At 37.2% G+C, this 26,172-nt stretch overlaps 1 protein-coding gene and 1 long non-coding RNA gene across 4 annotated transcripts in view; both read left to right on the plus strand.

The window, feature by feature from the left end:
* The window catches only part of wnk1b (WNK lysine deficient protein kinase 1b), a 172,235-nt gene that overhangs the window by 19,709 nt on the left and 126,354 nt on the right, over positions 1-26,172 (plus strand). The gene's annotated exons all lie outside the window — the stretch shown is intronic.
* Positions 20,791-24,580, plus strand: LOC129457384 (uncharacterized). Its single transcript, XR_008649219.1, has 3 exons — positions 20,791-20,932; positions 21,247-21,350; positions 21,517-24,580. It is a non-coding gene; the product is annotated as an uncharacterized LOC129457384 (long non-coding RNA).

Below are 26,172 nucleotides of genomic sequence, written 5' to 3' on the forward strand. Positions count from 1 at the left end.
TTGGACCACTACTTTCGTCTAATAATATAGTTTTGAGGTAATGTAACACGACTACAATGTTTGATTGTCCACCTAATAGACTCTGTGGTATCACATGAGTTGTACTTTATAATGAAACTGTGTCAGATGTAGGGTTGTCAAAGGCATCGTAAATCAGATACTAATATGAGCAGATATCGATACTAAAAAGTCTGAACCTTTCCTGAATAGCTTTAGAATGATCTTGAGCTGTATCAGAAGTACACACGTGGACAAAATTGTTGGTACCCGTCGATTAATGAAAGAAAAACTCACAATGCTCACAGAAATAATTTGAATCTGACAAGTAATAATAAATACAATTTCTATGAAATTTAACCAATGAAAGTCAGACATTGCTTTCCACCATGCTTCAACAGAATTATTAAAAAAATAAACTCATGAAACAGGCCTGGACAAAAATGATGGTACCCTTAACTTAATATTTTGTTGCACAACCTTTTGAGGCAAACACTGCAATCAAACGATTGACTAGGCCTGACCCTAGAAATTTAATTAAAGGCACACTCATTTATATAAACTTAACAAACAAACCCAATAATTCTAAGGCAATGGTGTTTTTCCACTTGATTTTAGAGACCAACTGGATGTATTCGAATACAAAAGTGAAAAAGACACATTCTACATGTGACATACATGTGTAAAGGTGAGAAAATCATATAAATATTTCAGTGAGCAGGCCCTCATCTCTGACCTGTATTACAGTGATATCAGACTAAAATAAGTATTCCCTGACCCTAATATGGCTTTACACTTTTTTATGAATACAATTAATCAAATTGTAGACAGACATGCACCTAAAAGAAAAATTATAATAAAAAAAAACTCTAAGAATTCTTGGTTTCAAGTTTAATCAGAGAAAGAAATGCTGCCTGGAAAAGTGCACACACAACTAGGACAGATATAGATTGGGCATTTTTTTGCAAAAAGAGAAATGTTTATTAGCAGTTAGAAAGGCAAAAGCATCTTACCTCATGTCTGCGCTGATAGAGGGTCACAGAAAACCAGCAAAGTTCTGGAGGACAGTAAGATCCCTCTCAGAACCTAAGATCAGTAAGATCCCTCTCAGAACCTAAGATCCCTCTCAGAACCTAATTAATTACAAACTGATATTTTATTAGATTCAGCTATTGTAAATTCTAAAGGGGAAATATGTGATGCTTTTAAAGGCATTTTATCTCTGCATGTGGCATTTTGGATCATAATGATAATCCTTCTGATCTTGATTATGTTAAATCTGAACCTCGGGCAGATGAGTCACATTTTTTCTTTCAATTACATGGTGGTCTTAAATGCACTCTGCTGCACAGATCCAAAGAAGTCTACAAGAGCTAATGGCCTTGATCCAAAATTTCTATTACTAGCTGTTCCATATTTAATTCAAACTATTTAACATATTTTTAATTTATCAATTCAAATGGCATTTATACTAGAATTATGGAAAACAACTCATGTTTTGCCTTTATGTAAAGGTGGGACAACCAAAAGTGTAATTTTTTGCTGGCAAATATCTAAATTACCTTGCCTTGCAAAAGTTTTTGTTATAATAGTTGCAAACCAAGTTACAATTTATTTCAATAAATGCTCCATTTTGAAGTCTTATCAATTAAGTTTCAGAAAAGGGCATAGTACTGTCACTGCAACCATAAAAGTACAAATGACATTTTCAGCCCTTGATGACAGAATCTGTAACTTTGTTTACTGGTTTAACTACAGGTTTTGGTGCAGTGGATCATGGAGTCCTCTGAAGCATCTGAATCAGATTGGATTTGACAATGCAGCATGTGATTGGTTCCGAAATTATCTTTCAGACAGAACCCAGGCAGTAGTAGTCAGTGGGTTTAAATCAGATTTTTGAAGTTTAAGTAAAGGAGTGCTCCAAGGCCCCCTACTTTTTACTTTTTATTAAGTCTGCTGGTTACAATTTAAAAGAAAGCCACATACATTTATATGCAGGTGATGCTGTTTTTTATGCATCCCTTTATGAAATCCCTCATAAATCCTAATCTGTCTTTGAATGCAAATAAAACTAAGTATATGATTTTTTTTTCAAAAAAATTAAGTAACCTGCAAGCTACACATCTTTATATGCTAATTGGTACATTGATTGAAAGAGTCAACACTTAAAAATATCTTGGATTTTGGCTTGATGAAAACTTATCCTTTAAAAAACATATCTCGGAATAATGTAACAGTTTAAAATCAAAATTATTTTATTACAGAAACAAATATTGTATCCCAATAAATTACAGAAAAGAAGTAGTGCAAGCAACCTTCCTCACTGTACTGGATTATGGGGATGTGATACACATGCAGACTTTGGCCTCTGCTTTGAAACTGTTGGATCCACTATTTCACTCTACCCTGTGTTTTATTACAGGTGATGGGTTTGAAGCCCATCACTGTATTCTCTACGAAAAAAGTGAGTGGGCCATCTCTGTCTGTTAGAGAACAGCACTGTATGTAATTCATCTTTAAGAGACGACTTCAAAAACTGCCACAATACCTCACCTACTTGTTAATCATTGATACTGGAACATTTAATACCAGATCACATGACTGCATAAGGCTAAGAACTAGCCACACCAACACTGAAATGGGACAGAGGGCTTTTAACTGTTTTTGCTTCAAAATGGAATGCACTCCAAGGAAAAGCAAAACTGGATACATTGGTGACAAAATCACAATGTAATAATCTGGTAACAAACTTTTATACACACACCTGCTCCTGTTTTTAATATTTTATATGGACTTGCATATTGTTTGTGTTTGTTGTTTTTTCTGTTTGTATTGTATTTTAAACCAATCACCCATGAAAAAGAGAGCCCAAGTGCTCTCATTTGGTCCACCTGTATAAATGAAGATAAACAGTTTTTTATTTATTAATTTATGTTCATCTAGGATATCTGTTGAACCCATATTTGGAAGCAGATCCAGCTAGTTTTTATGGATTGACACCGATATCCAATGCCAGTATGAAATCCTTGCATCCCTCCAAGTTACATAGTGCAAAGTAAATTTGCTTTTATTGCACTTCATTTTTATTGAGAGTTAGTGACATACATACTTCCAGTGATGTCATTAGACTTAGCAGCAGGTGATTGAGGTGTTGTACATGGGGGGTACATGACACTGGGAGTGGACATGTGACAGTCGTCTAAAATAGTTCTGAGGCTGTGCATGTCAGCGTAAAGTGAATTGAGCTATTCCCTCTGGACACTATAGACTGTTCAGTATGTCACAAAATTTTAGGTATCACATATTTAAACACTGTACATACTGGCTGTGGTTACAAGCACACTTCAAATCTGACTATTACTAAATTTTCTCAGTGAGACAAATGTTAAAATGACATGCAAAATAATCTTTTTGATCATGGTCTCTCAGATTACTCGTAACAGATTTAGTGGTTTGCATGTCATTTTAAATAATCTTAGAGGTCCAGAAATCAGATTATAATCAGATTATGGTGTGCATGTAGACTTTTTTTACACACTCATAAAAAAAAAAAAAAAAAAAACAATAGACCTAGCCAGATTTATTGTATTAAGGCTATTAAGGCTGGATGCAGACCTATTAGGCTGAAACTGTAAACAAAGGCTGTTTACAGTTTCAATATAGTTAGCTCCTACCTTCAGAGAGATAAAAGGCAGTGTCCACCAACAATCTGACCACAACTGAAGGAATGGCTTGGGTGAGCAGCGAAAAGTCTTCAATCTTATAGCTTTTTTGTCCAGCTGACAGATGTAACTTTGTCTCTTACTATCAATCAGACCTGGATGATTGAGGGATTACACAACATAAAACATAATGTCACTTGGCTATGTCCAAAAGTGACATTATGTTAAGGGTGCAGTATAGCTAATCTTCATGGTCTCCATGGTCTCCACCATTTTTTGCATGTGCTTATTGTTATTTGCATGTGTTTGTTTCCACAGACCTGACCTGTAACTAGGACTACTGGCCTCACCTGCTTGTCTTCATGGAGATATACAGGTTTAATAACCTTGCATGGTGACAAGTAGGTAGTGGTTCCTCCAAAAAGCAAAACAAAAATAAAGTTAATGTATTTTTAACCAGCATTCTACTTCTAAAATGCAACTACACAACTGCATTAACAACTACATGTACATTTATAATATATTATAAAATGGATTAGTGCCCCTGTTGTGGTCTGAGCCTGTCCTGATGTAGTTTGCACTTGTTTCCTCTAGGCCTGTCGCAATAATTACTCTATCGATTTATCATTCAATATATGATAGATGGAACAATATTTTTTGGTGGTCAGTATTTATCGTGTGAATCTTTTCTTTGCACTACTGGGAAATTTTTTGTTACTTTTTGGATATATGGTAAGATTTAAACCGTGAAAGGTTGAATTAATAACTACTGAGAAGTTCTCTCCACATTCTACAGATAGCATGCCTTCACTCAGTCAAATCAGGACTGTCATGAAATACAGTGTCAATTCTGCTGCATGTATATATGACATTGATACATCATACATGATAAAGAAAGGCAACTTATTGGCCTATACCCCACGACCACTATTCTCAAACTGGAGTCAGGGGAAGCATTATCACAATAACAAATTTTGAAACATGATATATTCCTACAGAGAAATATTGCTATGAACAGTAGTATTGAAACTACTTTATGCCATTATTTAAGATTTAAATATGCATGACAATGCCAGTAAGCTCATGCCTTTTTCATTAAAATATGCAACAAATAAATAGCAGAATGTACCAATAATTAGCCATAAAAGGGACTAATTCACCCCTCCACAGCTGAAATCTTATCCTATTACAACAGAAATACCCCAAATCTCCCCACTTTTCCAAAGAAAAAGTACTTGTGATAAATATTGAGGCCCAAAAAAATATTGTTCCAGCTTTAATATATTGAACGATAAGTGGATAGTAATTATCGTGTCAGGCCTAGTCTGGGCTCCCATGACAGTCTCTGGGCTATGTGTTGCGGGCCCTGTGAAACTTTGAAAACACAGAGCATTATGTAATATAATTTCTCATGATATACAATACAAACGCATTTAAAGTTTTTTTATTTATTTTTTTTTTTTATAGGTGCAACCTCGTTAATCTAATTTAATCATGTTTTATACATGGTTTAAATATATGAATTTTGTTGTGATATCATGCTGAACAACAAGAAGGGGGTCCTTGGAACTTTTTCAGATAGATTATGGGTCCATGACCTCAAAAAGTTCAGCCAATCAAACAAATCAAGGAAGAGGGAGAGATATAGAAAGCAAGGAAGAGGGGGGAGAGAGGGAGAGAATTTTGAGGGAAGGGAAGAGAGGAGTGAGAGGGAGGAGGATGGGTTGGACGAGAGGGAAGCAGAAGAGAGAGAGATGATGAAACAGATAGAGACGGATGGAGAGAGAGAGACAGGAGAGAGTGGAGACTGTATTTTTCCAAAATGTTTTTTTTCTCTCAGATCTATAAATAGCTTTGGAGCCGTGTTATCTACTCAGCCATAATTGGAGCAGAATGACTGGATGGATGTGGCAGCCGTGTTTATTTTTTATGTTTTTAAAAATTTCCATCTTTCACTTTGTGCCACACATAAAAAAAAAAAATTGTTACAGATACATATATATATATATATATATATATATGTAATGTGTGTATATATATATATATATATATATATGTATATATATATGTAATGTATTTATGTAATTCAAGTCTGCTGAAAAATTTGTTTTTTTTATCTTGTATGATTGGGCATAAAAAAATGGCGTGACAGCGCCCGCTGCAAAGGTCAAAATACATTATGTAAATGGGTGATGTCCCGACAACCGTCAACTTTGTCGTAGAGCCACAAAATTTGGTTCACGCATTCATCAAGTGATGCCAAAAAACTCCTCAGAAAGGGTTACACCAGCAGGGCTGAAAATCACTGTACATCATCTAGACAAGTGGGACATCAAAAGAATTTTCCCATTCATCAGAAAAATAGTAGTTTCAATGACTCTTCATTTCATTCTGATCAAAAAAGTCCATTGGAACCATGTCATATTTTTCACTGGATTGCCATGGTGATGCGCAAAACAGCCCTTGTTATCCTAATTTTCGTACATTTCAAGTCTTATAACGACTTATTACCTTCAATGGCGAACATAAAATTTGGCACAGTGATTCTTCAGGTCGTCCCCATCAAAAAAGTCTGAAGGCCAAGTTTGTATTTTGCCCGGTGTTGCCACGGCGATGCCTGGAAAAAGCCATGTTTATGCATTTTCTGCATCAGCACTTCCAATGTCTTTTGACTTGTTTGGTGCCAAATGCAGCCCAAAGCCGCAATAAAACAGAGGCAAGTCAGTGCCACCCACAGGGAGTGCTAGGTCGGCCGAGTGCGAAGCACGGCCCGTGAGGGCCGTTCGATGCCGCTTGCGGCTTTAATTTCTTTTTCTTCTGCTCTTTGAGCGGAATTTAACCCCCTAAACATATTCAAAAACTTTGCCCAAAATTCTGGTCTGGCGAAATTTTTTATTTTTTTAAATATGTGAAATAAAAAAATGGCGCGACAGCGTGGGGGGCGAGGGCCATCACTTGCGGCTTTAAATGAACTTTGCTCCTCCTTTCTTGCTCTTCCTTTCTTTTTTTTCTGCCCAAACAATCGCATTTTTCATCCCCTGAACATGCACGAAAAAGTCTCACATTGGGGTATAGGATTGAAAAATTTCATAAAATTGGCATCACGATAATGTCCCGTGCCCACCGTCTCGACAGCGACACCTAGAATTTCACCCCTGTGGGAGAGGAGGCTGGTTAATTTTGTAATACACATACAAAAATCGGAACAGTGATAGAGCACAGTGAGATAGGCATAAAAATGAATTGAACAACTGCCCTATGATGGACTGGAAGTCAGCCATATTCGATTGAAATTCCCACGCCACTTTAACATACATGCAAATGAAACTTATCTAGTCCTTGACATTTCATCCAAATTACCTCAAACTCCACATGCCAAATCTACAGATGTGGTTTGTGAATAATCATCAACTTTTTGGGGATATTCTTTACGGTTTATGTGTAGCAATAAACCGTGTTTATGTGTAGCGATTTAATTTCCTAGTTCTTTGATTCCCGCTCACGGACACGTGTATGAGCCTACAGAGCTCAAATTGTAACCACTGATGCAGAATAAAACTGTGAATAGAGAACCATAATGAGCACATGGTCAGTGGCCTCTATAGCGCCGCCTACTGTACACATAAAAGATGCAACTTGCAGCTTTAATTTATGATTTATTTTCAACAGTGGTGTCCTCCTTGGTCATCTCCCATTAAGTCCACTTTGGCTCAAACAAAGATGGATTGTGCGATCTGACCCTGATGTTCCTTGAGCTCAAATTCACATTTAATCTCTTTTGAAGTTTTTCTGGGCTCTTTCATTACCGTTCGTATTAGCTCTTTGAGTTGTCATCAATTTTTGTCCTGTGGCTACAGTCCTATGGATCTTAAATTTCTGAATAATAGGTACTGTAGTAATAACTGTAGTCACAGAAACATCAAGCTGCTTGGAGATGGTTTTATAGCCTTTACCTTTAACATGCTTGTCTATAATTTTCTTTCTAATATCCTGAGACAACTCTTTCCTTTGCTTCCTCTAGTCAATGTTGAGTGTGGTACATACCATGTCACCAAACAGCACAGTGACGACCTGTAGCCCTATATATAGGCTCACTGATCACAAGATTGTAGACACATGTGATGTGTCTACACACACATAGTGGACACACCTTGGATTAACATGTCCCTTTGGTCTCATTATTTTCAGTCTTTTCTAAGGATACCATCATTTTTGTCCAGGCTTGTTTCATGAGTTTATTTTTTTAAGTAATTCTATTGAAGAATGTTTAAAAAGCAATGTCTGACTTTCATTGGTTAAATTTTATAAAAATTTGTATTTATTATTATTATTATTATTATTATTATTATTATTATTATTATTATTATTATTATTATTATTATTATTATTATTATTATTATTGTCAAATTCAAGTTATTTCTGTGACCATTGTGAGGTTTTCTTTCATTAACTGAAGGGTACTAACAATTTTATCCACGTGTGTATATATGTATACACTCACCTGAAGGATTATTAGGAACACCATACTAATACGGTGTTTGACCCCCTTTCCCCTTCAGAACTGCCTTAATTCTACATGGCATTGATTCAACAAGGTGCTGAAAGCATTTTAGAAATGTTTACCCATATTGATAGGATAGCATCTTGCAGTTGATGGAGATTTGTGGGATGCACATCCAGGGCACAAAGCTCCCGTTCCACCACATCTCAAAGATGCTCGGGTTCGGGTTGAGATCTGGTGAGTGTGGGGGCCATTGTAGTACAGTGAACTCATTGTCATGTTCAAGAAACCAATTTGAAATGATTCGAGCTTTATGACATGGTGCATTATCCTGCTGGAAGTAGCCATCAGAGGATGGGTACATGGTGGTCATGAAGGGATGGACATGGTCAGAAACAATGCTCAGGTAGCCCGTGGCATTTAAACAATGCCCAATTGGCACTAAGGGACCTAAAGTGTGCCAAAAAAACATCCCCCACACCATTACACCACCACCACCAGCCTGCACAGTGGTAACAAGGCATGATGGATCCATGTTCGTATTCTGTTTACGCCAAATTCTGACTCTACCATTTGAATGTCTCAACAGAAATCGAGACTCATCAGACCGGGCAGCATTTTTCCAGTCTTCAACTGTCCAATTTTGGTGAGCTCGTGAAAATTGTAGCCTCTTTTTCCTATTTGTAGTGGAGATGAGTGGTACCCGATGGGGTCTTCTGCTGTTGTAGCCCATCCGCCTGAAGGCTGTGCGTGTTGTGGCTTCACAAATGCTTTGCTGCATTCCTCAGTTGTAACGAGTGGTTATTTCAGTCAACGTTGCTCTTCTATCAGCTTGAATCACTCGGCCCATTCTCCTCTGACCTCTAGCATCAACAAGGCATTTTCGCCCACAGGACTGCCGCATATTGGATGTTTTCCCTTTTCACACCATTCTTTGTAGACCCTAGAAATGGTTGTGCGGCAAAATCCTTTTAACTGAGCAGATTGTGAAATACTCAGACTGGCCCGTCTGGCACCAACAACCATGCCACGCTCAAAATTGCTTAAATCACCTTTCTTTCCCATTCTGACATTCAGTTTGGAGTTCAGGAGACCAGGAGTCTTGACCAGGACCTCACCCCTAAATGCATTGAAGCAACTGCCATGTGACTGGTTGATTAGATAATTGCATTAAGGAGAGATTGAACAGGTGTTCCTAATAATCCTTTAGGTGAGTGTGTGTATATATATATATATATATGTATTATATATAATCAACTTACATATTTTAAATACATCTCAGTTGTTTTTTGTGACTTTTTTGCCGGTCTTGTGAAAAAAAGCTTGTTGTTTACCTAAACACATAGTGAAGTGTCCCTCCACATTGTGCGGCTTTTGTCATCGCTACAGTCGCTCCGCAGATGATGCACATATAGGTTTCTTTTTACAGTCATTTGTTGTAAAAGTGATAATTTTTTTGCCCTCTTTTTGGGGTAAGAAACTGCATTCAGCGCATCTTCACAGCACTCCCGAATTGAGCACCAGTTTTGTCACTCACACAATACTAACCTTTGAACTGAGTAGGTCAGAGTTCACCTTAACTTATCTAAACTTCACGTATAATGAACATATTTTTAAGATATTGTCATTTTTAAATCTATATAAATGCAAGCGTGATTCTAAAAAAAAGAGCAACATAATTAAATTCAATTTTAGATTCAGTTCTTTACTGAGTTGTGCTATTTTGTGCTATTCACTGTGTTGGTGACCCCTGTACTAGAGAATGCATGAGAAAAAGAGGGGGAGAGAAAGGTTGAGAGAGAGAGAGAGACATACAGAAGGAGAGGGGGGTGTCCAGGGAGTAGTAGTGACTGAGCTAAACACAGATGGAGAGAGAGATTAAAGCAAGAGACCTTTCTTGTTTTTATGCAAAAGCAGATTATTATCTTTATATAGGCTAATTCTAAAAATAATAATAATAATAATAAAAAATACTTGCATTTGACAGATTCATATTTTTTCTAATTACTAGCCTACTTGGTTTGGTAGAATATAGTGCCTGTGGTGGAAGGCATTTTTCTGGCAGTTCAACATTGATTTAATAAACATAGCTGTTGTGTTTATATATATATATATATATATATATATATATATATATATATATATATATATCAACTGGACAAAAAGTTGTAGAATTCAAGACTTTTCACTACTTCAGAACTGAAGAAGAGGCTTGGATGAGCAGTGATATGTTTCGGGAAAGGTGGTTTTGCTGTTATCTAAAAGTGCACCATGTAACCTTTCTGGTGGGGGATCTGGAGATGTTATTACTTTGCCTGGAATATTCCACAATATAGCATTAAATACATCTATCTTGCATCTATTCCATTAGAGGTATTTTTATTGTACAGATCTTTCCAGTAACTTGCCTGGTGGCATCTACTGCTTGTTTTCATGCAGATGATAAGCTTCAGTATCATACTGTGGAACATTCCTTGCAAAACAATAACATCTCCATGGAGACAAGAAAATAGCTAAATTACTTTTAGCCTTGGCTATAAATGAAATTAAACCAAACCCTTCCGGGTTGGTGACACTCATACTTGCAAGTCTTTCATAAGACCCTTTAATATGATCTCTGTGGCTCTTAAACTTGTAATTCTATTTAAAAGGAAATGGATATGTAAAATTTATAGTAATTTTGGTGAGTCTTCACTATTAAAATATATGTCTGTTGGGCTTTTTTTGTTTAAAATGAAAGAATTGTGTAATTAATCAAAACTGAACCCGGATTGAGTAATTTCTAATTGTCAGTCAGCTTGAGTTTCTTTTAATTGAGAGCCAATCCTCTATCAGTAAAAGCATGTGGTTTGAAGCAGAGTTTGGACTTTGGAGGAAGTGAATTTCCTTTTTCTTCATTTTTTAAGTTAAATTATTAAAAGTGTCTTCAGTAAATTAATATTGAAACACATTTTTATTGGAAAAAATACATAAATTAACCTGTTGTTCCTAAACTAGTTTACTAGTTTCATCTTTTTCTGATTGACTTCAGTATTTTTTTTATGTAAAAAATATACAGAAAAAAAGTAGCAACTACAAATTAAACCTTTAGCAAACAACTAAAATCACCACTTATCTTTTCAACTAACTAAATGAATTCAAGTCATGAAGATCTTTTCCCATGTGATTAGATTTTTGTTTCTATATTTTTGTTCTTTTAAAACTTTCTGCCTCTTCTCTCTCTGCTCTGTCCACCTCTCACTCTCCCTCTCTATCTCTCAGTCCATAATCATCTGGGCTTGTGGGGAGGATGTGTAAACTTGTCTAAAAACTAAAGAAAAACTCCCGCACACTGTCTCACTCTTAATGCAATTTTATTACATACAACGTTTCGGTCGCTCTGACCCCGCCCCCTATAGTTTAATCAACCAATAGTCGTAAGACACATGTATTCACAATCAGACCCCAAAAAACACCTGCAAAATTGTGCATAATTTCCTTTACAAATGTTTTTTGTGATTTAAAATACATGGATAATAACCAGAAAAATATAATGATTATTACCAATCAGAAAAAAATAGCAGATATATACTGTATACTATAATTTTTGTAAAAAACAGCATAATTGACATAAATGACATAACTGACACCCCCAAAAGGTATGGAACCCAAAAGGTATGATTGTGAATACATGTGTCTTACAACTATTGGTTGATTAAACTATAGGGGGCGGTCCCTTGATTTATATAAGGGGAGCGGAAGGGGCTGTCCTCATACCTGAAGAAGGTCAGAGCGACCGAAACGTTGTATGGAATAAAATTGCATTAAGAGCGAGACAGTGTGCGGGAGTTTTTCTTTAGTTTTGCTGTGCTTTACCTCCTACGCACCTGTCGCCCAGTCAGGTGTGCGGAGTTTACACAGAAACGAGGATGTGTAAACTGCAATAGTTTCAGTTGGGCATGATTCATAATTTCAGCTTTTATTTATTGGCCTTCTTTTTTCAGATACCTGGTTCATAAGTTACTGTCACTGTCACACTTTCTTTTCAATGTCTAAAACCAAATTTAAAAGAGGAGGTGTTATACAAAATGCATGCCAGTTGTGTTGTGATAGTGCTCTGAAGGTTGAGTGGCTTAGCACTGGGAGCAAAGGGAAGAACGACCTTCTAAAACTAATGAAACATTTACAAACATTGTTTTTGGCAAATATAGCATTTTCAAAACAATAAAGAATAACGTGATCTTGATATGTTACCTTTCCCTACCCTTTAACAATTAATACACCACAGAAGTGTTATACATCCTCTTTAAATTGTCCTAAGTACATTTTCTGTTCAAGTGCTAGTTGAATTTCACCTTTTTTTCCTAAATCACCTATGGATTGCATATGGAGTTTTTCAGCAACCTCTAACTATATCTATATGAATGAATTTGAGGAGAGATGGAGGCGGCGATGTCTTGTGGTCTAAGCCTGGTTTGGTGGGTCAGATTTCAGGTCAGACTGTTCCATTTATGGGCTCTGCTAGAGGTGCCTGGCTAAACGATGATGACACACAGTGGACTGCAAAACGAGGAGGAAAAAACCCTCAACAAAAGGTCCTGTCCAATGCATCATATCTAATGTCCTGTACTGATTGAGCAGGAAGAGAGCAGAGAGGAGGGAGAGAAAGGGGGAGGGAGAAAAGGAGGGAAGGAAGGAGGGAGGGAAGGAGGGGGAAAGAGAATGGAGAGAAAGTGAGGGAGGACATGCGTATAAGGGATAGGGATTTAGAAAGAGAGGGAGAGATGAATAGAGGGTGGGGGAAGTAAAGGAGAAAGAAGGGGAAAGGAAGATAGCGAGAGGGAAAGAGAAAGGAGATAGTGGAAGGGGGAGAGGGAGAATGAGGGAGAGAAGAGACAGACCAGAAGGGAAAGACAGAGAGAGGGTAAGAGAAAGAGGCAGGGAGAGAGGGAGAGTAGAGCGATGGTGAAAGGAGGTAAGAGAATGGAGAATAGTGAAAATAGTGAGGGGGTGGGGATGAAGAAAGAAAGAGCGAGAGATGAAGAGAGGGATGGCAAGAAGGAAGGAGGGAAAAATAAAGGAGAGAGGTAGGGTGGGAGGGAGACGCAAAAACTATAGGACATTCCCTTTGTGAGTTCAAATCAGTGCAAAGTCTTTACAACTGTCAAACCTGCCCAGAACAGAGGAGGTGTCAGTTATTTATGTTCCTCTCCTCCACCTCCTCTCATTTCTGTCCAGTTCAGTTGGACGAATATAAGACCTAAAGAAAATATCTTCATTGTGGTATCATAATTGGTATTGAGTGAATTCCCGTAGTATCAAAATCAAGTTGAATATGTAGAGTCTTTAACAGGTTCTTTCTGACATATTTATGGACCTCAGTTTGCTGCATGTTTGCGGTAAGCTAACACATTGTTAGCTTGAAACATGTGTACAATACATGTGAAGGATTTGACTAGAAAAGGGGCAAATTTTTTTAATTTTTCAACAAGACTTAAGTTTGGATACATTCACAAAGTGTTGGCATGTGCAGGAATTAGTACAACAATCCAGCATTGCATTATAGGAAGTAAGGCGAAGAAATATTTTTATGGCTTCATAGTTAAATTTGCAAGTGATTTTTTTCCCCCCCCTAAAGGCACTCTACCTGTGATTTTTATTGTGTTTGAAATGTGAAAGGCAGAACTAGTTCATTTGAAATGATTTGCATTGGTCCAAAGTTATTCCTCACTTGCCTTATGCATTCTGGTCATTGTAATTATTCACTGCAATGAGTTTATAAGCACTTTTCACAACTTTTAGGGACCAGATCGGTGTTTTGTCATCACAGGAAAGCTAAGAACAACTAGCATGCTAACTTGCACTTCCTGATTATTGGACAATAAAATGTTTTCTAATTAGATGCAGTCAGCAAATATCAAATATGTACAACACACTCTCCTGGGTTGAAATTCGCCCAGCTGATGACCTCCAAAGGCTATATGAAGTTTAATCCCTTAGAATTCTGGGTCATTTTGGTGAAATTGCCTTTGTTCTGACCTCTCCAAATTAAAATGATAGTATATACACAAGTTTGGGGCCGTTGTAAAGGTAACACCCTATAGTGTTACCCACAGGTGTCAGAATCACTAAGTTTGTCTGCTGAGCATTTATACACTTAGGAACACACATAAAAAATATTTTTTCTCATCCTCGCCTAAATATTTTTGTTAAAATGAAGGTGTAGAAAGCTGCAGTAGGTCGCTGGGGACAAAAATACGCTATATCTCAACTAAAAATATTGTTGACCACTCGCATTTCAAATTTGAGGACAATATCTATAAAAATGACATTTTATCATTAGTAAATTCAGGCATTTCATGTATCCAAATTGATCTAAACCTCTCCAAACCTATCCAAATGGAGACATTTGGAGAATGTTTGGAAAAATGCAATAACTTTTGAATGCTTCAACCCACAGACATCAGTGAGGGCTCTACTGAAAGCTTACACTTAGCTGAATCATTATCTGCACACCTAGCTGCTCTATTGCTGATGTAAATTTATATAGCATATCAAAACACAATATAAAATTTAAATTTGTATATGTAAAATATAGTCAAAACAAGTGGTATGGGTCAAAATAAATATATATTTACAAACCACACACTGCAAACAGTGAACAAACACACACTTCAAAATGTAAACAAACACACTGCAAACTGAAAACACACTGTACATGATTATGGCTGGTGTGCAATTCATTACAGCAGCCTCTTTGTTGCTGAAGCACAGGGGAATATATTGTGGGTTAAACATTTCACTGTTTTGGCATGTCACTTCTTGCACTTCAACCTGCCCTGTGTGTCTTGTCACTGCCCAAGTTGATGTACCCAAGACTTCTCCGTGCTTTCTTCTTTCTTCTTCCTGCTGTGTTCTGATGGCTCCTGCCTCTGCCAACCCCAAGACAAGAGTTTCTCTTCAGGCCTTTTGGTGCATAGGGATTTTACCCTTTGATCTGCAGTGTCCTTTATAGAGACTGAATGCATTCACAATGGCAATGTACACAAAATGGAACCATTTCTTTGTTTTGTGTGAAGCATCGTAATTGCTGATGAGTGCATCTGATAGGTCAATGCCACCCATGTGCCTAAGGAAAACCACAACTGTGCACAGAAGCCATGCTAATGATTACACACAATATACAGTGAGGCAAATAAGTATTTGAACACCCTTTGATTTTGCAAGTTCTCCCACTGAGAAATCATGGAGGGGTCTGAAATTTTCATCTTAAATGCTTGTCCACTGTGAGAGACATAATCTAAAAAAAAAATCTGGAAATCACATTGTATGATTTTTAAATAATTTATTTGTATGCTACTGCTGCAAATATGTATTTGAACACCTGAGAAAATCAATGTTAATTCTATTAGTAACTAAACCCTACAACAAATTTCATGACAACACTTATTTGTATTTTATTTTATTTTCCCCTATTTGTATCAAATATTATCTGAAGCCTAGTAATAGCTTACCATTCTGTACTCTGTATATCTATTCCTCTTAAGACACTCCACTGGCAGATGTACAGCATGACATTATCTCTTCCCCTCCCTCCATACAGTCATACCTTCACTTTACTCTTGCATAATATTTAACCCTTAGGCTATAGGGAGTGGTGACCTACACGTAACGTAACTTGTTATATTGCTCTTCTGATGCAATAGTAGTAGCTTGGGGGTGGCACAAATATTCAGAAGACCCATGTCAAGATCCAGAAATCTGAACTGTTGACGTCTTTGGTCCCTCAGGCTCTAACTGCTGCTTCTTCTGTATCCATGACATATCAGTGAATACTACATGTGTCACTCATTCTTTTTTGTAGTGGAGATTAATCTGCTGTTATTCATAAAGGAACATGTCATACTGCTGCTAGGCTGTAACTGTCAAAGTATTTAGGCCCTACATTTCACATTTTAAAGATAAACTGATAAACTAATACAAGAATAATGTACAGTGAGGCAAATAAGTATTTGAACACTGTGATTTTTTGAAGTTCTCCCACTTAGAAATCATGGAGGGGTCTGAAATTTTCATCTTAGGTTCATGTCCACTGTGAGAGACATAATCTAAAAAAAATCTGGAAATCACATTGTATGATTTTTTAAAACAATTTATTTGTATGTTACGGCTGCAAATAAGTATTTGAACACCTGAGAAAATCAATGTTAATATTTGGTACAGTAGCCTTTGTTTGCAATTACAGAGGTCAAACGTTTCCTGTAGTTTTTCACCAGGTTTGCACACACTGCAGGAGGGATTTTGGCCCACTCCTCCACACAGATCTTCTCTAGATCAGTCAGGTTTCTCGGCTGTCGCTTAGAAACACAGAGTTTGAGCTCCCTCCAAAGATTTTCTATTGAGTTTAGGTCTGGAGACTGGCTAGGCCACTCCAGAACCTTGATATGCTTCTTACGGAGCCACTCCTTGGTTATCCTGGCTGTGTGCTTTGTTTCATTGTCATGTTGGAAGACCCAGACACGACCCATCTTCAATGCTCTAACTGAGGGCAGGAGGTTGTTCCCCAAAATCTCATAATACATGGTCCTGGTCATCCTCTCCTTAATACAGTACAGTCGTCCTGTCCCATGTGCAGAAAAACACCCCCAAAGCACGATCCTAACACCCCCATGCTTCACAGTATGGATGGTGTTCTTTGGATGGTACCCATCATTTTTCTTCCTCCAAACACAGCAAGTGGAATTAAGACCAAAAAGTTCTATTTTGGTCTCATCTGACCACATGACTTTCTCCCATGACTCCTCTGGATCATCCAAATGGTCACTGGCAAACTTAGGACGGGCCTGGACATGTGCTGGTTTAATCAGGGGAACCTTCCGTGCCATGCATGATTTTAAACCATGACGTCTTAATGTATTACAAACAGTAACCTTGGAAACGGTGGTCCCAGCTCTTTTCAGGTCATTGACCAGCTCCTCCCATGTAGTTCTAGGTTGATTCCTCACCTTTCTTAGGATCATTGAGACCCCATGAGGTGAGATCTTGCATGGAGCCCTAGTCCGAGGGAGATTGACAGTCATGTTTAGCTTCTTCCATTTTCTAATAATTGTTCCAACAGTGGATCTTTTTCACCAAGCTGCTTGGCAATTGCCCCATAACCCTTTCCAGCCTTGTGGAGGTCTACAATTTTGTCTCTCGTGCATTTTGACAGTTCTTTGGTCTTGGCCATGTTAGCAGTTGGAGTCTTACTGGTTGTATGGGGTGGACAGGTGTCTTTATGCAGCTAACGACCTCAAACAGGAGCTTCTAATTTAGGATAATAAGTGGAGTGGAGGTGGACTTTTTAAAGATGGACTAACAGGCCTTTGAGGGTCAGAATTCTAGCTGATAGACAGGTGTTCAAATACTTATTTGCAGCAGTAACATACAAATAAAGTATTTTAAAAATCATATGATGTGATTTCCAGATTTTTTTTATTACTTTTTATTTTTTTAATTTTAATTTTATTTTATTATGTCTCTCACAGTGGACATGCACCTAAGATGAAAATTTCAGACCACTCCATGATTTCTAAGTGGGAGACCTTGCAAAATCACAGGGTGCTCAAATACTTATTTGCCTCGCTGTACATTTTGAAAAATATTTGGAGAGGTCTGAACTAGTGGGTTAGCAGTTTTTGTACATAATCTTTTTTTTTTTTTTTTTTTTTTTTTGCAGTGAAAATGATCTTACTTTAGTAATTCCAGTCTTGTGATTTGCTCATTGCTGTTGCAAATTGCAATCTAGATTCAAATTAATTAATTAATTCTTTTCAAAGAAATATATTGAAACTGGTATTAAAGATTGTATGTAACAGGGCTGTAGTCCTTTTATTTAGACAAGGATTGATATGGGACAACAGCGGAAAGGAGAAGTGAGTGAGTTAGCTGAAGATTTGATATTTTTTCGTATTTATATGTAGAAAGCCTAATTTAGTCTTTATTTTGTTTTCGTTTTAATAGCATTTTTCCACCTTTAAGGCACTCAAAGCACTTTATATCAAGGAACCACTCACCCATTCACACACACGCATACACCAGTGTACACAGACACTAACGGGATTCAAACTGCCAACCTTTGGATCATTGGACAAACTCCCTACCAACTGAGCTAGTGTCATTTTTTGCTACAATTTTCTGCATAAATAGTTTTTTAATGTTAGTAGTTTTGTCCTATTTCTGCATTAGTTTTTAATTTTTTTTAAATTGACTAGTGTCTAGAGTTTTGATACTTTTAACAATCCTAGCATGGAGTATCTTATCTTAGTTTTTGTTTTTTTTTTATTAACCAAAATGTTTTGACCTCTACAAATGTACAAATCAAATCTCTCTATCACGTGTTAAACACTGCCAAACCTGTGGGATAAGATAAGATATTCCTTTATTAGTCCCACAGTGGGGAAATTACAGTATTGCACCGCACAGTTAAAGAACAGAAGGAAAATAATAATAATAATAATAATAATAAATAATAATAATAAAAATAATAATTATATATATATATATATATATATATATATATATATATATATATATATATATATATATATATATATATATATATATATATATATATATATATATATAGACTCCGCGGATGACTTCGCGGATGACTCCGCGTATGACACTGTAGTACTGTACTGTACTGCACCGTCTACGCAGCGCGCACACAGCAAAGAGCAGGAGAGAGCGAACAGATCGTGACACAGGGCAGTGAACAAGAAACACTTTTGCTAAAGAGACACTATGGAAAACATTGTAACAGGGATGAAAAAAAAGGCGGATATAGACGGAGGTAAAGTCACCCGAAAAATAAGACGAGGAAGTCTGATGAAGCGTATTTAGCACTTGGCTTCACCGTGACTCCGGTGGGACACGAGGACAGACCGGTGTCTGCTGTGTCTGAAAATGTTGGCAGCGGACAGTATGAAGCCAAATAAGTTAAGGCGCCACCTCATTACACCTCAGTCACGCTGAGAAAATAATTGAGAAGCACTGGTTTATAGCAAGAGCTAATTCTCAACTCCCGTCCCTGGTTGGGCTTCTCCACAATTCACCAATATGTAAAGTATATTAAAACACCTGCCCCTTAAAATAGTTACATCAGTGCCCAAAAATACATTCAACACTCACACGTTCTCTCACTCACCAACTGTCATACTACCTATTTACAAGTGGGTACAGTTTTGACTCATTTTCAGCCAGTTCTTAACCCTAGAGGTGAACATTTTCAACTCAGAAATGTTTTTTATTTCAGTGGGCAGTGAGTTCCACAGTTTGCAGCTCTGATATGAAAAGGCAGACTGTCCAAAAGAGGTTCTACGTTGTGGGATTTTACAGTTCTTGTTTATCGTGCCTCTTGTCACTCTGGTGCTGTTTAGTCTTTGTATAAATGTACTGAGTGGTTCTGGGGCCAAATTATGAATACACTTAAAACATAATTTAAGAAAACATAAACTAGTAAAACTTTCAAAACTTAATAGATTATATTTTTTAAGGATGTGACAATGATGAAAACGGATTGGCTTTCGATCCATAATTTTGATTGCTTCGTTGTACAAAGAACCAATGCGCTTTGTGGCTGAGGGAGCTGCCTGGGCCCATGCTGTCATGCAGTAGGATATATGAGAAAAAATCATACCATGCATGTACAGCAGGGCTGCCTGATTTGGAATATATTGCCTTATCAATTTAAAACAATTTAGATTTCTTTGTATTGTTTTGGCTATACTTTTAACATGCTTATCTAATTTTAGTTGGGGGTCTAGGACCAACCCAAGATATTTAAAATCGTTAGCTACTTGTATTTTATCATTTTGCAAATTTATTTGAAATCTTTGGTCTACATTTATTTTTTTAATAGAAAAACACATAGAAGCAGTTTTTGCAAAATTTAGAGTCAGCTTATTTTGAGTTAGCCACTGACTAACCTCAGCCATGCATGCGGACAAAACATCCGCAGCCTGCTCTGGTGTCTTGGCGGGTGCATAAAAAACTGCGTCATCCGCATAAAGTTTATTGTGGTTTATTAAGTCATTCAGCCATTACACCCAATTTGTAAGGGTAATTGTGCCCACATGTGCTTTGATTAATTGCTTTTAGTCAGGGCTGACATGCTGTACAATATTTACTTAAAATGTCTGCCAACCATTTCTGAACCCCATGCAGCTGAAATGGCAAACATAACTTGTGTTTTAATAACTAAGTTTTTGTAAGTCCGCTCCTTACAGTATAAAGGAGCTTGTCGAGAAGAAGGATCTAAGGATGTTCTGGTATAGTTATCATTTGCTTGTTTTCTGTTGATTAATTTGCTTGTTGTTTCTGTTTCATTGTTGATTTTCTAACTTTCTGTTGATTAAATCAATTTAGATTTTCAGCTCTAATGGTGCGTTCACACCGGGGCGTCAGGGGCGTCCAGTTTACATTCAAAGTGTATGGTGGACGCGCGTCTAGGGCGTCCTGCATTTTTGTGGCGCGTCCAGGTGTCAGACGCTCTGGACACACATCCAAAAGTTGAAAAAGCTGAACTTTTTGGCATTCGACACGCAGCGTCAACCAATCAGAGACCACGCTCCAGTCACATCGAGAGGTCATTATTCGGAAGACCAGGAGCCACAAACACGGAGAATGGAGGACAGACTTGTTGTTGCCGTTTGCCAGTGCCCACTAGTTTATAATGTGACATTGGCATATTATAGAGAACGGGACAAAAAGGACCTTGCCTGGAGGATCTTGGTGGAGCTTGGTGTGTCTGGTAAGTCATCATAACTTTGGAGTGGTAAAATATTTGCCTGCCTTTAGGCTAGCCCACGCTAGCATCATTAAGTTGCTGTTGTCGCTTGTTTGTAGCTGATGAGTTTATGTATTTATGCAGTGGAGTTGAGTACAGTCAAAGACACTGGAAAATTATGTACATACAACTGTACACACAACCTGTCTGTTTCGTTCAGTATGCTATGTTGTAATAATAAGAGTAGGAATTGAGTAATAATAATAATGATAATTCAGTGTACAATAACATATACAAAGCAAAAATATAACTGCTGTGTAATATTTCTTTATTATCAGGACAGAACCAGTTGGAAATAACCTGCAAGTGGACTCCCACCTCCTAGATCTGTCTGCTGCTGCTGCTTCTTCAGGGCAGAGTGGCCCTTCTGCTGCACCCACTGGTGTGTAAAGGCATTAAGTTGTAGTCAGGCTTTATAACACTGTATGAGGTTGTTGTGAATTTCAATGTGCAACTTCAGTCTTAAATTTTCCATTAAATGTGCATATGTTCTGGTTGTTTTTAACTAATGTTTAAATGTCATTCTCATAACACTTTCTGTTTTGCAGGCCTCCCACCACGGAGGAGACCAAAGAAGAGGTCCATGGAGTCATCGCCCTCCAGCTTCAAGAGAGAGCTACTGGTAGCACTGGGACTGACCTCCTTCTCCTCCTCCTGCTCAGTCGGAGAATGAGCACTTTTTGTTGTCTCTGCTTCCTCTCCTGCAGAAGGTGCCACCTCATTGTAAGGACTAAGAAAATTTAGATTATATAAAAACGCTGCAGTTTCTTTACATTTGGAGCCTACTGTGTTGATTGAGAGTGGTACCTTCTACAGGGGAGGAAACAGACTCTCCTTTCTCCTCTACTTCATATGTTTCCTCACTTCCCCCGCCCCTCCTCCAGACAAGGTCCTTTCATAATAAACAAAAATATGTAAATAGTTACTTTTTTTTTGTTAATATTTGTTTTATAAATTTTGATTTTGTAATTTTGTAAAATAAAATATATAAATTTGATTATAAAATGTTTGTTTTTTATACATCATGCACCATTTGTCTACTACTATGTAGTTTGTAAGGTAATTTTTGTTGTTAATCAGTAATTGTCAACAAAATGTATACCATATTTATATATCTAAAAGCTTACCTCATTTACCAATTGAAGACCATAAATAAAACATCAAAAAAGCACAGACAAGAGTTAAGTAAATCTGTATGTTTTATTAATTTTCCTGTGTAACCTGGTAATTAGGGTCAGTCTTGAATGGAAATATTGTGATGAACCTGAAGCCACAGTCAGCAGCACAGTCCTGTACCTGTTTGCAGCTAGTACCTGCAAACAAGAAACCGCACAAGAATATACAATCTTAAAATTTGGTAGCTTAATATTTGCTAAGTAAATAAATATAATGAATCATAACCATAGACAATGTTAAGGTCTTTATAGTTAAGTGGGTGGCTCTTATTATTATTATTATTATTATTATTATTATTTATGTGTATATTCTATAACACTGGTTTCACACAAATACAACAACAGTAGACTTATTTGCAGTAGCAAGAATAGATAACTCAAAATGATTAACACATTTCTAAGCTACTTTTAATTGCTAATACCTGAATACAAAATAAGTTATTATTATTGCACTTAGAACCTGTTCATCTGTCTTCGCTAACCGAAGACAGATGAACAGGTGCTCCGCAGCTGGAATCAAGCGCCTGTAGTTGATGTCCTGGGATGTTATCCGCGCACCAATGCAAGACAGCAGGTCATCGAACTGGGCCTGGGATAGACAAAAGTACCGCTGGAAGCCGTGGTCATCCAGACGGAGCTCCTAGAGCAACTGATGAAACCCGCCAAACTAGACGTTCAGAGTTTGGGGAGTTTCATCAGTTAAAATAAATTATATCATGGACCCAGACACGCCACCACCGAGCCGATTGCCTCCGTTGATGACTTCTGTGCAATAAATACACCAAAGACACTCTCTCAACTTGGTCTGCCATTGTACACAAAAAGACCGGAAAAACATTCGCAGACGCTCTCGATGCGTGTCATCTGGAGAGTGTCCAAGATGCTTCTCGTAGGCGTCTGCCCTCAAATGTACAGGCGTCCAAATAGAGGTGTCCAGCATGTCCTTGATGCCCCAGTTTTGAATGCACCATAAGAGGCAACTGCTGTTGTGATTTGGGGCTTTACAAAAATAAATTGATTTGAATTTTACAAAGAAATTAGCCCATAGAGTTTGTACACAGATTTCAACCAGGTGCTAGGGTTGTCAAAATTGAGATACTTTTTGATACTAAAACTAGTATCAAATCTAGATACTTTTGGGCTGGTATTGATACAAACAATACCACATTCACAGGACAGGAAAATAACCTTTCCTGAATAGCTTTAGAATGATCTTAAGCTGCATCAGAACACTTACAAAACCACATATAGGTAGTATATGGCTATGGATTACAATGGAACCTGGACGACTGAGATATTACATGGGTATAAAGCTACAAGAGAATGTAAAAGACATTCTATTGTCTAAAGAAACAAGTTTGAAATTGTAGTGTCGTGACAACCCTACCAGGTAACTGCAATTATGACCAATTAAAAGCTAAAATTGTGTCCTTTTTTTAAAAAAAAAAGATGGCAGAAGTTTGAGCAGCCATTTTAGCTTGTCACCTTCTGAATAAACCTTTTATAACTTTGTCGTGCATTAGTTAACAGGTGTGTGGGTGCATCTCTTACATAGCTAATTATTAAACTCATTATAAAGTTCTACATTCCATCATGAATAGATTTTTAACATGGTGAGTACAGTGTCAAGCAATTATTTTTGTATTAGTGGAATTTCAAAAATACATACTATAGTTTCTTGCTCGTGTTTATAATAATCACATATACGTACTACAACTTGGTACTAGTTAACCACCAATAGAATATAATAGATTTTATTTTATTCTAACTAGTGGCATTTCACAGGAACAAACAGTGAATGTTGTCAATTTGTGCATGGCTTGGAGTTTGAATTTTTATTGACTCTATTTGACGCTGCCCACTTTTGCTGTAAATGCTTCTAAATCATGCAGGGGCCACTTTAACTGGGAATCCCATTCAGAAAATTTTTTGTGGGGTTTGGGAAAAAGTTTTGCCCCAAAAATATAATTGGCAGCCCCGTGCAAAATAACATAACCTAGTGATGCAGCACCCACAGCAACTTTCAGAATAAGGTAAATTAGAAACACAGTTCTGTACAGAGCTGCTGGCGTGGATAGGTGATACATGGAAGTGGAATGAGCACATTCTCCTTGAATGCAGAACTGAATACAGCATTACTCAAACATGCATTAATCATTCAAAGTACAAGTTTGAGCAAACCAGTGATGAGGGAACACTATTATTACCAACCCAAATCCTATTACCAATCCAAATTATTATTATCGTACCTTTAACACTAACACATAATTAGTGGGTGCAGTGTTTTTGCTCAAGGACACAAAAACAGTATACATAGCTCTTAGCTGTTAACAACCTTTCACCGGTTATGTTAATGGATTTCTATTTTCTTCCACTAAGCAGTCATTCTAAAGAGTCAAAGGTTTGAGCTGACAAGTTAGACTAGATGTCATGAAGCATAAAAAAAAAAAAAAAATCCAACCATTTGTGGTTAGTTGGTCATGGTAAACACCAGATCCTCATTTTCTATTGATTTTCTAATCTCTTATAATGATCGTATTTTCCTTTAGGTCTCCCAGCCCCCTTCTCCTCTACCCTCCCTATAAACCTGTGTTTGTACCAGTTTTAACCCCTGCATCTCAGTGCATTAAAATAGACTATGACAAAACTAGTGTTGATGTGGCTTTAGTTTTTGCCCTGGTGACACTGGCTCCTCTCTTTCTGTTATTCATGGCTAAGACAGACAGGCACCTCCTCAGTAACTCTATACTTAGTGTGTATCAGTGTGTGTGTTTTGTGTATTGCATCATTGAGTTGTCCAAACCAGCCATTTCTGCCCCCTCACTGTCACCGTTCCAATTTTGGGTTGCTTTTTGGATAATGGTTGTGGCTAGCAAGTCTTCTGACTATTGCAATAACTTCAAGCTGCTAACTTATAATTGGATTTGCGAAATTACTTTGCTTTCAAAAGTGTTAGTTTAGTGCACTATAACATTTCTTCTGGTCTCCATGGAGATGTTATTGCTAAACATACTTTCTTACTGTGACCAAGCTTGCATCTCCACAGATCTGACTTTCAACATGGCCTGGTGGTGTCACCTGCTTCATTGAATATGGAGATAGTTACGTTAAATGCCATACTGTGGAAAATTCTTGGAACATAGTAGTAAATAACATCTCCATAGATGACAAATGGCAAATCCTCCAGAAAATTTACCCAGTGCACCTTTAACTGTTTTAACATTGCAATTTAGACAATGCTAAAATAGGACCAAACTCATGTGCACTTCAGAACATGGTAAAAGTCCAAACTACATCTTACATAATATATACACAATAAGACCCTATGAAGTGTTTTACAGTGTTTACTCTTATTGCAATTTAGAAGCGACTGCACAGGCAGCGTTGTGTTAGTAAATGTATCCAGCTACTGTTTAGGTTTGAATGCTGCTGTATATACACACGTGATCAAAAATTTTGGTACCCTTCGGTTAATGAAAGAAAAGCTCACAATGGTCACAGAAATAACTTGAATCTGACAAACGTAATAATAAATAAAAACTATATGAAATTTAACAAATTAAAGTCAAACAGTGCTTTTCAACCATGCTTCAACAGAATTATATATATATAAAAAAAGCTCATGAAACAGGCCCTGACAAAAATAATGGTATCCTTAACTCAAAACCTTTTGAGGCAGTCTCTGAAATCAAATGATTCCTGTAGCTGTCAATGAGACTTCTGCACCTCTCAGCCGATATTTTGGCCCACTCCTCATGAGCAAACTGCTCCAGTAGTCTCAGGTTTGAAGGGTGCCTTTTCCAGGCGGCATGTTTCAGCTCCTTCCAAAGATGCTCAATAGGAATTAGGTCAGGGCTCATAGGAGGCCACTTTAGAATATTCCAATGTTTTCCTTTTAGCCATTCTTGAGTGTTTTTATCTGTGTGTTTTGGGTCATTGTCCTGTTGTAAGACCCATGACCTGTGACTGAGACCAAGCTTTCTGACACTGGCCAGCACATTTCTCTCTAGAATCCCTTGATAGTCTTGA

The sequence above is a fragment of the Periophthalmus magnuspinnatus genome, chromosome 23, assembly GCF_009829125.3.
Source record: "Periophthalmus magnuspinnatus isolate fPerMag1 chromosome 23, fPerMag1.2.pri, whole genome shotgun sequence".
Taxonomy (NCBI): Eukaryota; Metazoa; Chordata; class Actinopteri; order Gobiiformes; family Gobiidae; genus Periophthalmus; species Periophthalmus magnuspinnatus.